Below are 12,571 nucleotides of genomic sequence, written 5' to 3'. Positions count from 1 at the left end.
GCTGGATCGACGGAAAATATTTTTAAAAAATCGAAACACCAATTAATGACTAAACACTAGTTAGTGGTAATAGTCAAACTAATACCTTGCCTGATAAAATAATAAACCAAATAAAATTACCTTGATTTGATACTTTTGGTTATATCATTAAAATATATTTATTTTGACATTTATACGGTTGGATCTATTAGAAATAATTTTAAATAAGTCGAAACACCAATACATGACTAAACACTAGTTATCAGTACTAGTCAGATTAATGTTTGACTGTTAAAATAGCAAACCAAATAAAATTATTTTAATCTATAACTTTGGTTATATCAATAAAATATATATATATAATGACATACATACTATTGGATCGATATAAAATATTTTTAAAATAATCAAAATAACAAATCAGGAATAAACACTAGTTAGCGGTAATAGTCAAACTAATGTTTGACTGTTAAAATAACAAACTAAATAAAATTATCTTGATTTACAACTTTGGTTATATCATTAAAATATATTTATTTTGACATCCATACGGTTGGATCAATTAGAAATAATTTTAAATAAGTCGAGACACCAATCCAGGATTAAACACTAGTTACCAGTACTAGTCAAATTAATGTTTGACTGTTAAAATAGCAAACCAAATAAAAATATTTTGATCTGTAACTTTGGTTATATTAATAATATATATATATATATATATATATATATGACATCCATATGGTTGAATCGATATAAAGTATTTTCAAAATAATCAAAATAATAAATCAGGACTAAACACTAGTTAGCGGGGTAATAGTCAAACTAATGCTTGCCTGTTAAAATAACAAACCAAATAAAATTATCTTGATTTGAAACTTTGGTTATATCATTAAAATATATTTATTATGACATACATACGGTTGGATCGATTAAAAATAATTTTAAATAAGTCGAGACACCAATACATGACTAAACACTAGTTGCTAGTACTAGTCAAACTAATATTTGACTGTTAAAATAGCAAACCAAATAAAATTATTCTGATTTAAAACTTTGGTTATATCAATAAAATATATATTTTATGACATCCATACGTTTGGATCGATATAAAGTATTTTTAAAATTTGAAACAACAAATCTGGACTAAACACTAGTTAGCGTTACTAGTCAAACTAATACTTGACCGTTAAAATAGAAAATCAAATAAAATTATTTTGATGTGAAACTTTGGTTATATCATTAAAATATATATTTTATGACATCCATACGGTTGGATTGATGAAAAATATTTAAAAAAATCTTAACTAAAATATAATTATAAAGCCCGGTGTTACAGAAATCGGTAATCAGGGAAGATCGGTCACATGATCTTATAAGGATTAATCGGGGATTAATCGGAATAATTAATCGGAGTAAAAATTGAATATATTTTATTAAATTTAATATAAAAATTATTTATACACATAAAATCAGTCATATAAGTTAAGTTAATTATTATTTTTTATTTATATAAAATTAATCTTTAAAATTTTAGATTTAATCAATTTTTATGTAAATAAAAATTATTATTTTACTCACCAAATGGGTCTCTTTTTTTCTTTTTTTCTATCGTAGGTAACCCGCAGCCGCTACACTTCGGGTGCGCACTGGGTAAATGGATCTCTTTGCAAATCGAGAATGAGTGTTTTTTAATAAAAAATATTACATTGACATTATTATGTCTTCCACCTCCCTAATCCACCCACTTTATAGCCACTTTATTAATTATGTATACATAAATAAAAGTAGAGATCCCACTTACTCCACCGAGAACTAGAGGTGGCCAAATGTGCGGGTTTTAACCGCACATTCGGGACCCGGTCATACAGAAACCCGTAATTATTCGGCCAGGGCCGAATAGGGCCGGTTCAAACCCGCACAATTCGTTAAATTAACTGAGCCGATTACGAATTCAATATTGGAAAATCGAGCCCGGACCGCATAACACTGACCCCGCACGGCTGCAACCCGCGCGAGCTGCACAACCCGCACAGCCCGCACGACCCGCGGGTGAGCACACAGATTGCACAGCAGCAGGTTTGGAAATTAGCTTATAAATACATACATACATTTACAAATCTTCACTGACTCTCTTACTCTCTATTTTGTTTCTCTCTAATCTCTCTCTAACACTCGACTCTCGACTCTGCCTCTCTCAATCTCCCAAGTCTCAATTAACTTATATTTTTTTCTTTTGTTTCCGAAATTCACAGACACACACTCATCACAATTTACAGACACTGACAATGACACAGGCCAGTGGCAGTTAGGCTAGGAAAAAAAAAGCAATTCAACCCGGAACCCGCATCAACCCGCCCTCATTAACCCGCGGCCCGGACAGCTCGCTCACGAGCTCAGTGTCGGGTACGAGTTTGCTTCTTTGGGTTCAAGCCCAGCCCGACCCGATTCATTTAATTAACGTGTCGGTTCAGTGTTCGTTGTTTCCGGGTTCAACCCGCTTCCGGCCCGGCCCGCACTACTGGCCACCTCTACCGAGAACAAATATATAAGCTACAGTACACAAACATGCTACTCTGTATATTCCGGCGAATCAATTTCACTTTTCCGGCGAAAAATCGGAGGAACACCACAATCAATCATTTGAAATCATTAGTATTGCTTCAGGTTCAGGTCCGACCGAGTTAAGTATCTTGTTATTGATGAATTTTTGTATATCAATTCATTTCTCTCCTCTAAAGTCGTGATTGCCTGACTGAGTGTTCACCCGATTTTACCGGATTTGACCCGCATTTTGAACCGATTTTGCCCAAACTGGGTAATCGAGCGATCAAGCTAATAAGATCGTGAGCAGCAAATTTGCCGATGTATCGGCCGATTTATCAGCGGAACGGCCGAGTTTTACAACACTGATGAAGCCAGATTTTAAAATTAGAAACTAAAAATTAAAAAAATTCTAAATCACGTCAAAATATATCATATATGGTATGCAAAATGATCGTTGGAAGATGAAAAAAATACACAGAACTCGGATTTTTTTTTTAAAAAATCATACCTATATAAAAATATTCAGGATATATTAGAATTTTTTCGAATTTTAATGAGCGAGTTCAAGCCGAGCTCGAGCCGAGCCGAGCTCGAGCGAGCTCGAGCTCGAGCTGAACAACCCAAAGCTCAAGCTCGTTTTGCTTAACGAACACATTTGTCTGTTCGAACTCGAGCTCGAGTTCATTAACGAGCCGAGCCGAACGAGCTCTTAACGAGCCGATCTCGAGCTTGTTCACGAACGTCTCGGTTCGTGAACAGCCCTAGGTAAGATGGTTTGGAAACATTATAAGAATATAAGATGCTCAGCAAGAATACGGAAAAACAAAAAGAAACTCACGAGATTTTAGAGAAAAATGAACAAAGCACTCTTATAGATTTAGTAATTGCATGCATATCGAGTATGAGATTCAGCAAATGCCAAAAATCAATATAATCGAGAGAGGTATCGTAATTGGGAGCTTTTCCCCAACAATCATCGGCTGGGAGACGACTATCGCAATAATTCATAGCACTAATAATCATATGTTGCTGGTGTATGTCAGCCAAGTTGGCTGGGGATAATTTGCCATTGTAATTTTTCGATATACACCAAGATATAGGTATTTCTCGCACACTTAAAAATATTAAAGGAAATCAACCCAACATTTGAGACACTTGAAAACACTAAATAAAATTAAGATAACTGTAAATACTAACAAAATAATATAAATCCCGAAATTCGTATATTCATACTTTCAACATCTTTTCGTCAAAATGCAACTAGAGCCTCTCCTGGTACCTAAACTCTGTATCTCTCTGTGGCCCTCATCTTTTATTTCATATAAAAAAACACTAAACTATGAAAGATTCAGTGAGTATCATCATAATTTCTATTGCTTTTTTCTTTTGTTTGAGTGTGGATCGAGAGTTAAATATGATGAAACGTACAAAACATACACAACAATCTCACAAAAAAATTAAAATACAAAACATAGCACAAAACATAAACCATTTAACATAAACAAATTTTATTAGAATAACTTTCCAAAACAGAAAGTTTTGAGGGGCACTCTCTGTCACAGAGAGACAGACTACTAAACACACGCTGCTAAACAGAACCAACCAAGCAACGGAACCAACCTAAGCTAATTATTTAACGTCATCTAAGGGCGTGTTATTCAGTACTATTAACCTACGTGAAACTACTCGACATCCCCAGCATCATTCCTTTAGTTTTTCTCTTTCTCCTTCTCGTTCCCCTTCCCCTTACTTTCCTTCTTGGACTTCTTTTTCACCGTTGCGCCTTCGCCGTGTGAGTTTGACACATGCTAAACAACATCCGAGTAAGTTGGAAATACTGATTTGCACTTCTCACAGTTTGTAGCGGCCTCTTTTTTACTAATATTGCGATGAACTGAAGCGTTATGAGCCTCTTTGCCACTCTCAAGAAATTCTCACTTATCACAATTGGAGCATGGGAGTGGATAGTATTGTTTATCCATTTCTATTTGATTTGAAAACTGAAACTGATGCAAGGAAGGATTAGTAATAACCGATATATATAGGGAGGAAAAGCTTAAACAATCAATACAATCAGACCCATAACTATATTATTGTCATGCATGCATGCTTAATTACTTCCCCATGCCCTGTGTTGCATGGGGAATGTAAGAATTCATCTTTATTCAAATTTTATTGTGTACTAGTACGTCAATACATGAAGATTTTGATTGTAGTACGTCAAGAGGATTGATTGTGACATGGAAGAAGAATCAACATTGTTGTGAAGCATATTTGTGTTGGTTCTAAAAGACCTTGTGACAAAAATTATTTATTGTCTAAGAATATCTATTTAATTGAGCAGAATATATCAAAATCTCTTGGTTCCCAATATTGGGTGGCATTCATGCATTAGTTCCCCCTGCCCTGTGCAAGAGCATCTTGAAAGTTGAAACCATAAATAAGTCCTTGGAATTATCATTATTCATCATTTAAATCTTGTGTAGCAGGTGAAGATTGATTGTAGTACTAGGAGATTGGGTTCCCGGGTTTTTTTGGCACGTTTCAACAGAAAATTCATTTTTTTGGCACAACCATTCAAAATTTTCCAAAAGTGGCACAAAACGCCAATTCTTCTGGGGTTCAACCCCAGATGCCCAGAAGAAGTGGTGTTCTGGGGTTTTTAATTTTTTTTTCCTTTCTTTCCCAGATTGACTTGCAGTTGTGTTTGAATTATTTGTAAGTGGAAAATACGTAATGAAGACCTTATTTTGGAGTCCTAATATTAAATTGAAAAAAAAATGGGTAATTTTTTTTGGTTGAAGAGTCATGCAAGCCTATTTTTAGTACGTAATTTTTGTTTTAAAAAAAATGTATGTATGACTTTTTGTGGCCTCGAAAAGGGTACCTTGCGAGTCTGTAACGAAAATATTAAATGGATACCTAGTTTTGAGTCCTAATATAAAATTTTTAAAAAAAAATTGGTGTAATTTTTTTTTGTTGGGGAGTCATGCAAGCCTATTTTTAGTACGTAATTTTTATTTTAAAAAAAGTGTATATATGACTATTTGTGGCTTCAAAAAAGGTAGGTGGGAGTTGGCAACGAAATTTTTTTATGAAACGGTACCTTGAATTTTTTTTTTAATAGAAAAAAATAATATCAATTATACAAGCGAATACAATGTTCTTATCTTTTACTAAAAGTAACAAGATGAAATCGACTTGTCAACTTTTAAAAGTCCGAATCTTCAGACAACTATGAAAAGTTAAAATAAGTATTGTGTGTACGCAAAGGAAAAACATATTTCCTAAAATCACAGGAGTGGGCACATGCAATTTTTTGAAATGATTTGACAAGTCAACTTTTGTTCTAAAATGAATGACACAATTGAATACTTTCATCTTAAAATTTATAGCGTCAATAATATCAATTATTTCCACATTCCTAACTGCACAACCTAATATTACATTTTAACCATGTAAAATTATGCCTATAAATAGCTGCAAAACTATAAGCCATCAACTAAATTTCCCCTTTGGTAGTATTTCATTTTCTAAATTTTGAGGCTGCTACAGTCAGGTCATGGACAAGGGCAAGGGACACGCTAGTTCTGATATTCGTGATTACCGGGAAGTTAATTGGTATAAGTGGACCGAATCTCAGGCACGGACTGAAACTCAACGCGCAGAAATTTGCCAGGTCAAACAATTTGTGAGAAAAATGCGAGGTATACGGGCCACATAAGGGCATGTCGTACGTGATAATGAACAGTTCGTTGGCTATGGGGAAATGTACTTGAAGTTTATGAAATCAACGATCGAGTATGAAGAAAATATTAATAAGAGTTTCAACTCTGGTCACATTTCAAAGGAGGAACATGAGTATGAGTTAAATCTAATGTCTCGACACTACCACTTCATGAGGACGAGCTTGAGATGAGGAAAAAGGAGGACAAGGATGCAATCGCAAAGCGTATGGCTGAAAGGATACGTGAAGAGGACCCGGAGTGTGATGAAAAATATGCGAAATATATTGTCAAACTTGGGGATTTTTATCAAGGACACGATGATGCTGGAATGGCTACAACCATATGTCATGGCACTCAGGTGCCCCACGCATTGCCATCGCGTGATACTCGATCGAGTACGTACGCCTCTACCTACGGATATGGGGAGGGAGGTCATATGCATACATCCCCTAACATACAAGAGGATGAGGACGTAGATGATGAGTTTGATCAGTACGTAGTTAATCTTGCGGATGACTAAAAAAATTGAGAGTGTCATTCATTTTCCAATTTTCAGCTGCAATGTATTTCTCTTATTATATGTTTACGTAATCAATGTTCTCTTGCAATGTAATTTGTTCCCAATTTAAATGAAAAATGCACTTGTTATTGCATTTTTTTGTTTACAACTTTACAGAAATATTTGTACTAATTGTGATAATATTTCCAAAGTTGATGACTTTTTCAGAAGTAGTTGTAAATTTATTTTTGGAAAAAGTTTCTTTCACGTATTAGTACTGTTGGAAAAGTAAGTAGCAAGTGAATGTTACAGGCATTTAGTTTTATTTTCTGGTAAATTTATGAGTTTTGACTACTCAGAAATGGAAGTATGAAATGACGATAAGGAAAATGACAAGGAAATGAGTTAGGTATCCTGTGAATACACAGCAGAAGGAAATGAAGTTACTTTTACGAATGCCAGTCTGCAACTACAAAGTTGGAAGGGTCCTCCACAGCTAGGTAGCCACATGCAGACTACAACAAAGTAATTGAGTAGTCTTGTCAAATGCAGTAGAAGTTGTAAAAGCTGTATAATGTGACAAATGAATGTTAAGTGTTTCGAATATGAATGAGAAGTAAGTAACACGTGAATGTTACAGGCATGTCTACTTAATTTGTGTGGCCTTTCGTCCTTGTTCATTATCTAAATATGATGTTGTTCGGAAGTTAATGTTGTATACTAATTGAAGAGCAATGAGTTACACTCCTAGTGATATTATTCGAGCTACTGGTCAGAAATGGTTTTGTGATGACGATTTTAGGTATTCAATGGATCAAAATTTACGTTACTCAAGAGATTCAGTAATCATGATACATAGGGAGTGGGAATGGCGTGTAGGGTGTTTGCAAATATGTGTAGCCCAATGTCAAGAACATGGAGTGCGAGTAACTAAACAACGTGCCATACACATGCATTGAGACACCGCTCAACAACTGGAACTAGCTTTATTCCGTGCAAGAGAGGAAGAGAATCCAATGAGAATGCGTTTAAACTGGATGGATCTACAAATAAAATGTAGGGAGTTTGCTGAAGATGGTGACCATCACAGTGCAAGAATGTATCATCATTTCGCTACGAGTCATGACTATATTTCCGATTGCTACTTGTCCGATGATGAGTAATATTTCCGAATATTGTATTTTGATAGTGTACTTTATTATTTTGAGCTTTTGAAATTATTATGATAAATTTCTGAATGATTTGACTACTTAGATAGTGTGTGAGTGTTTATGATAAATTAAGTATGAACTATTGTACAAATCTATTGTGACGTAGTTGTTATCATGCCCTATAAATGTCTTGGTTATTTCAATTGAAAAGTATAAAATGGATAAGGAAAAAAAAGAGCATCCTTAAGCACATCAAAGTCCATTTGGCGTCAGCTTAGCATCGCGAAATGTATCGGTCGCGGAAAGAAAATGAAAGAAGATGAGAGTGCCACAAAGAAGAAGAAGGTGTATCAAAACATTTTGGGCGAGATAAAAGCTGATAAAGAAAAGCTTCGAAAGGCTTACAATGATCGGTCTCTGCCGGAGGATGAACGCATCCGGCAGATCGATGAAGTGTATAAAAAATATGACAAAATGGAAATCAAACTGATTGAAAGAAAAGATAGTGAAATTGCATGGTATGTTGGAGGTCATTAGGCCTTGCGTGACGTTGGAGAAGATGAGGATGAAGAAGAGGGTGACGTTGTGGAGAGTGCAGGAAACGATGAGGATCAATATGTTGTAAATCTTGTATATTTTTAAGTTATTTGTGATGTTTATTGTATAATTTTAGTAACAATCTGAACGGCTAATTGGAATATTTGTTTTGAATGCGATAAACCTGATAGTAGTTCCACATTTTGAAGCTCGAATGGACAACACAATAACCAAATTTTGCATGTAATGTTCAAAATAGCAAGATAGAAAACTTAGATTATACAAATGACAATTGTAGTAAAACATAGATGATGAAAGATAATTGGTGAAAAGTAAGACAGGAAAATGCAATGAAGCTAAGAAACGAGCAAGTAGAAGTTCATGTTGTTAAGTGTGGGCGCCCTGGGCATTTCTTGCTACGCTTGGTGTGACCTTCTTGGTTGCATACACGATATTTCTTTCCTGACCGCGGACCATCAATCTCCGTTCGGATCCGCACCGATTGGCCCTTATCTCCATGATTTTGCTTAAATTTTTCAATGAATCATCCGCCACTAACTTTCCATACCCCTGCCAAGGTAGGGGTAATTCGTAGTTCCAGTATTCTGTTGGTTGCAACGGATAAATAATTGGTCGGTACAAGTTCTCCATTGTCTGGTTTTTATGGCAATTTTCAATGAAATGATCTCAACTCAGTCCATGTCTTATACAACCAGCCATTGCGTGAGAGCACATCATATGATGGGTCGCCCATTTTCCACACGTGCACGTACGGTCATTGAGGTTGACAACCTGGGTTTTACCTCCCTTTACCCTTCCCTTAGCAGTTGTGTATTGACGTGTAACTATTTTCAAGATCTCACGTGCACGGTGAAAAGTAATAACCGTATGTCATGTTGCCTTTCTTTGAATTTTTGCTAACATGGCGGCTGAACGCGCTCATAACTGTTGACCCTGTTGCACACCGTCATCCACTATATTTCTATGTGTGTCAATAATTGTGACCTCCTTGTAGAAGAGGTACTCCATCATCGCTGTTACCGGAAGGAAACGAGCCCTTCTTATGTTTCCGTTGAAACCCTCAAACATGTTTGTGGTTGTTTGACCATAACGAACACCATTATCGTGGAAAAGTGTCCACCTCTCAACGGGTATTCTTGCAAGATACTCAAGGGCAGGGGGGAAATTTTACCAATCCTTGCCATGTATGCATCATATTTGGAGATTTGTGTGGTTGTTCCAGCTTTCTACATCAATTTCTTTAGTTCACCGCCAGGGTGATGATGGCAGAAGTTGCTTCGGACATGTAGTAGACAGAACCTATGGATGCCTAATGGCTCAGCAAATCCGTTTTGAGGGTCTCGTATTACAGAAAGAATACCGGCTGCTCGATCAGAGATGATGCACACGCCGGTCTTTTGACGACAGACATGTCTCCGAATACGTTGCAGAAACCAAGACCAGTTCTCGTATGTCTCCTCATCAACCAAACCATAGCAAAGAGGAAAAGGGTGGTTATTTGAATCTACACCCATGGCAACAAGCAGCTTGCCCCTATATCTTCCCTTCAAGAAAGTTCCGTCTATTGAAATCACAGGACGTGCATGTTGCCACCCATCCATCATTGCCTTCAAACACCAAAAGATTTGCTTGCATACGGACGTGCCCCGTTCCTCAGCATGAGGCATGACATCGATCTCAGCAATGGTTCCAGGATTTGTCTTCTTGATGGCTGCAAGAAACATGTGAAGACCTTGGTATGTTGTAGCCCAACTTCCATAGACTTCCTCAATGGCTATTCGTTTTCCTCGCCACACTTTCTTGTACCCCACTATATGGTTGTGCTCGTTGTTGATAAGCGAGATAATGGTTTTAATGGGGATTTCTGGTGTATCTATGACCTGTTTCACATGTCACTGATTGTGTCAAAATATTTTCGTACCAAATATGTATTGAAGTTAAATAATTATGTATTATGTATGTTAAATTGCGTACAAGTGGTTTCACAATCTGCGAAATTATCCTTGCAGATAACTTCTTGTGATCTTGCAACGGCTGATCAACCATGCATATGTGTTCCTCTCTATTCACATTTATCCTCCAGTAGCCAGAATTATGCAAGAAAGTAGCTCGCATCCTCCAGTTACAGCCCTCAGCCCGGCACTGTACAATGAGCTGTTCTTTGTTACTCTTTTCATTTTATATGTATGATCAGTGGAAATATGAGCGTGATTGACTACCAACAACAGGGTTGTTTTGTCACGGTAACAATTTCCTTCACTCAGTTCCCCCTGATCGAGGTCTTCATCAACATACATATCATTAGGGTTATCTATTATTGGGGGAATATATTTCTCTGTGCGGAACCATGGAGCCCTTGGAACATGATGTTCTTCCCCAGCTGTTGGAAACATGCTAGAAGTTTCTTCATTCCTCTCTAGATGCCCTCCCCCTTCATCGCTGCCTGATGAATCTTCTTCCCCATCATCATCATCATGAAGGTGAAAATCATCCTCATTGGATGAATTATCTACAGCTTACCCGAACCTCTTCCCATCATATCTACATTACCTCCACCACCTTCCTCAGTTTCATAACTACTCCCCCCTTCATACCCTCCACCATATAGAGTACTCTCCCCTCCTAACCCTCCACCATGTTGACTAGTCCCCCTACATATCCTCTACCATATTGACTACCCCCCTCTATACCCTCCACCGTATTGACTACTCCCCCCTCCATACCCTCCACCATATTGACTACCCTCCTCCATACCCTCCACCATATTGACTACTCTCCCCTCCATACCCTCCACCATATTGACTGCTTTTCCTTCCATACTCTCCGTCATATTGACTACTCTCCCCTCCATACATTCCACCATATTGACTACTTTCCCTTCCATACTCTCCACCTCGAAAATGTAGATCTGATCACCCTGGGTTGACATTACTCCCGTATGTTAATTTTATCGGTTGTGACCCTAAATTCGGTTAGAAAGAGTACGAGTCATCAACAACAACTTCCTCTGTTTCGATGAACAAAGAAATATCTCCTTGGACGTTTAGCAACATGGCAGGGACATTTAACATACGTGTAACATCATCATCACATAATATTTTCATTTGATAAAAACCTTCAACTAAGTTGTATTGACCAAGGTAAGGATACCTCAAACTCAATTTCAAATTCCATTGATAAGAACTAATATTCATTAAATTGTATACAAGATGTTTAAACTCATCAAAAGCGGTAGCAAACCTAATAAACATCATCTTCTTGGGATCGATAAAGTAGTTGATATTAGTACTTTCTCGAATTACCACTCCACCCCAAAAAAATTTGACATTAACGTGGTCTTCCATTTCCCTGATTTACAGAAAATATTTAACAAATGAGCAACAAAATTATATATATACATATATACACATAATTAAAAGGATACATAATTAAAAGGATGACATAACTATCCGTTTCAAATTTCAGATGAGATTGTTGTGTAAGGAAAATCTAGTTTTTGTCATATTTTAGATAAGATTGTTGTGTAATGACCACACGCCAGGAGCACACATTGCCTGATTTCAAACTACTTTTTCCGTTGGCTGGAACAACTAATGGAGTGTTGGTGCTCATGCACACCAGTCAAAGATGTCTATACTTTATGACACAACAAAGAGAGAGATGAAAAAGTTTGAGACCTCTTCGGTAGATAACTTCATACTTCATAGAACAAGCTCTTCAGATTGCAACAAGTGCATAATCTATACCCCTCAACAATGTAATATGCCAACAACCTCCTGATAGTTAAACACCCTACAAAATTTATTAATGTTATTTTATTTATATTAATATTTTATTATTAAAAATCCCTTTCATCATTAAAATATAACAAATAATAGAGAGAGAAAGAGAATGTTAATGAAAATTTATAGTAAAATATAAGTTAGGACAAGAAAAGATGTCCCTTAAAAAGTAGGTTGTTCTCGGAACAACTGTTAAAATTATATATTTTTTTTGTCAAATGCCCTATATTTTGATTTAGAATGTCATATAAGACACATGTTAGGCTGGTTCTAATAATATCTATTTAATTGAGCAGAACATTTGAAGTAATCAAAATCTCTTGCTCAAAT

Source organism: Apium graveolens, chromosome 5 (assembly GCF_009905375.1).
Source record: "Apium graveolens cultivar Ventura chromosome 5, ASM990537v1, whole genome shotgun sequence".
NCBI lineage: Eukaryota > Viridiplantae > Streptophyta > Magnoliopsida > Apiales > Apiaceae > Apium > Apium graveolens.
The sequence above is the reverse complement of the archived record's forward strand: the minus strand, read 5'-3'. Positions refer to the sequence as shown.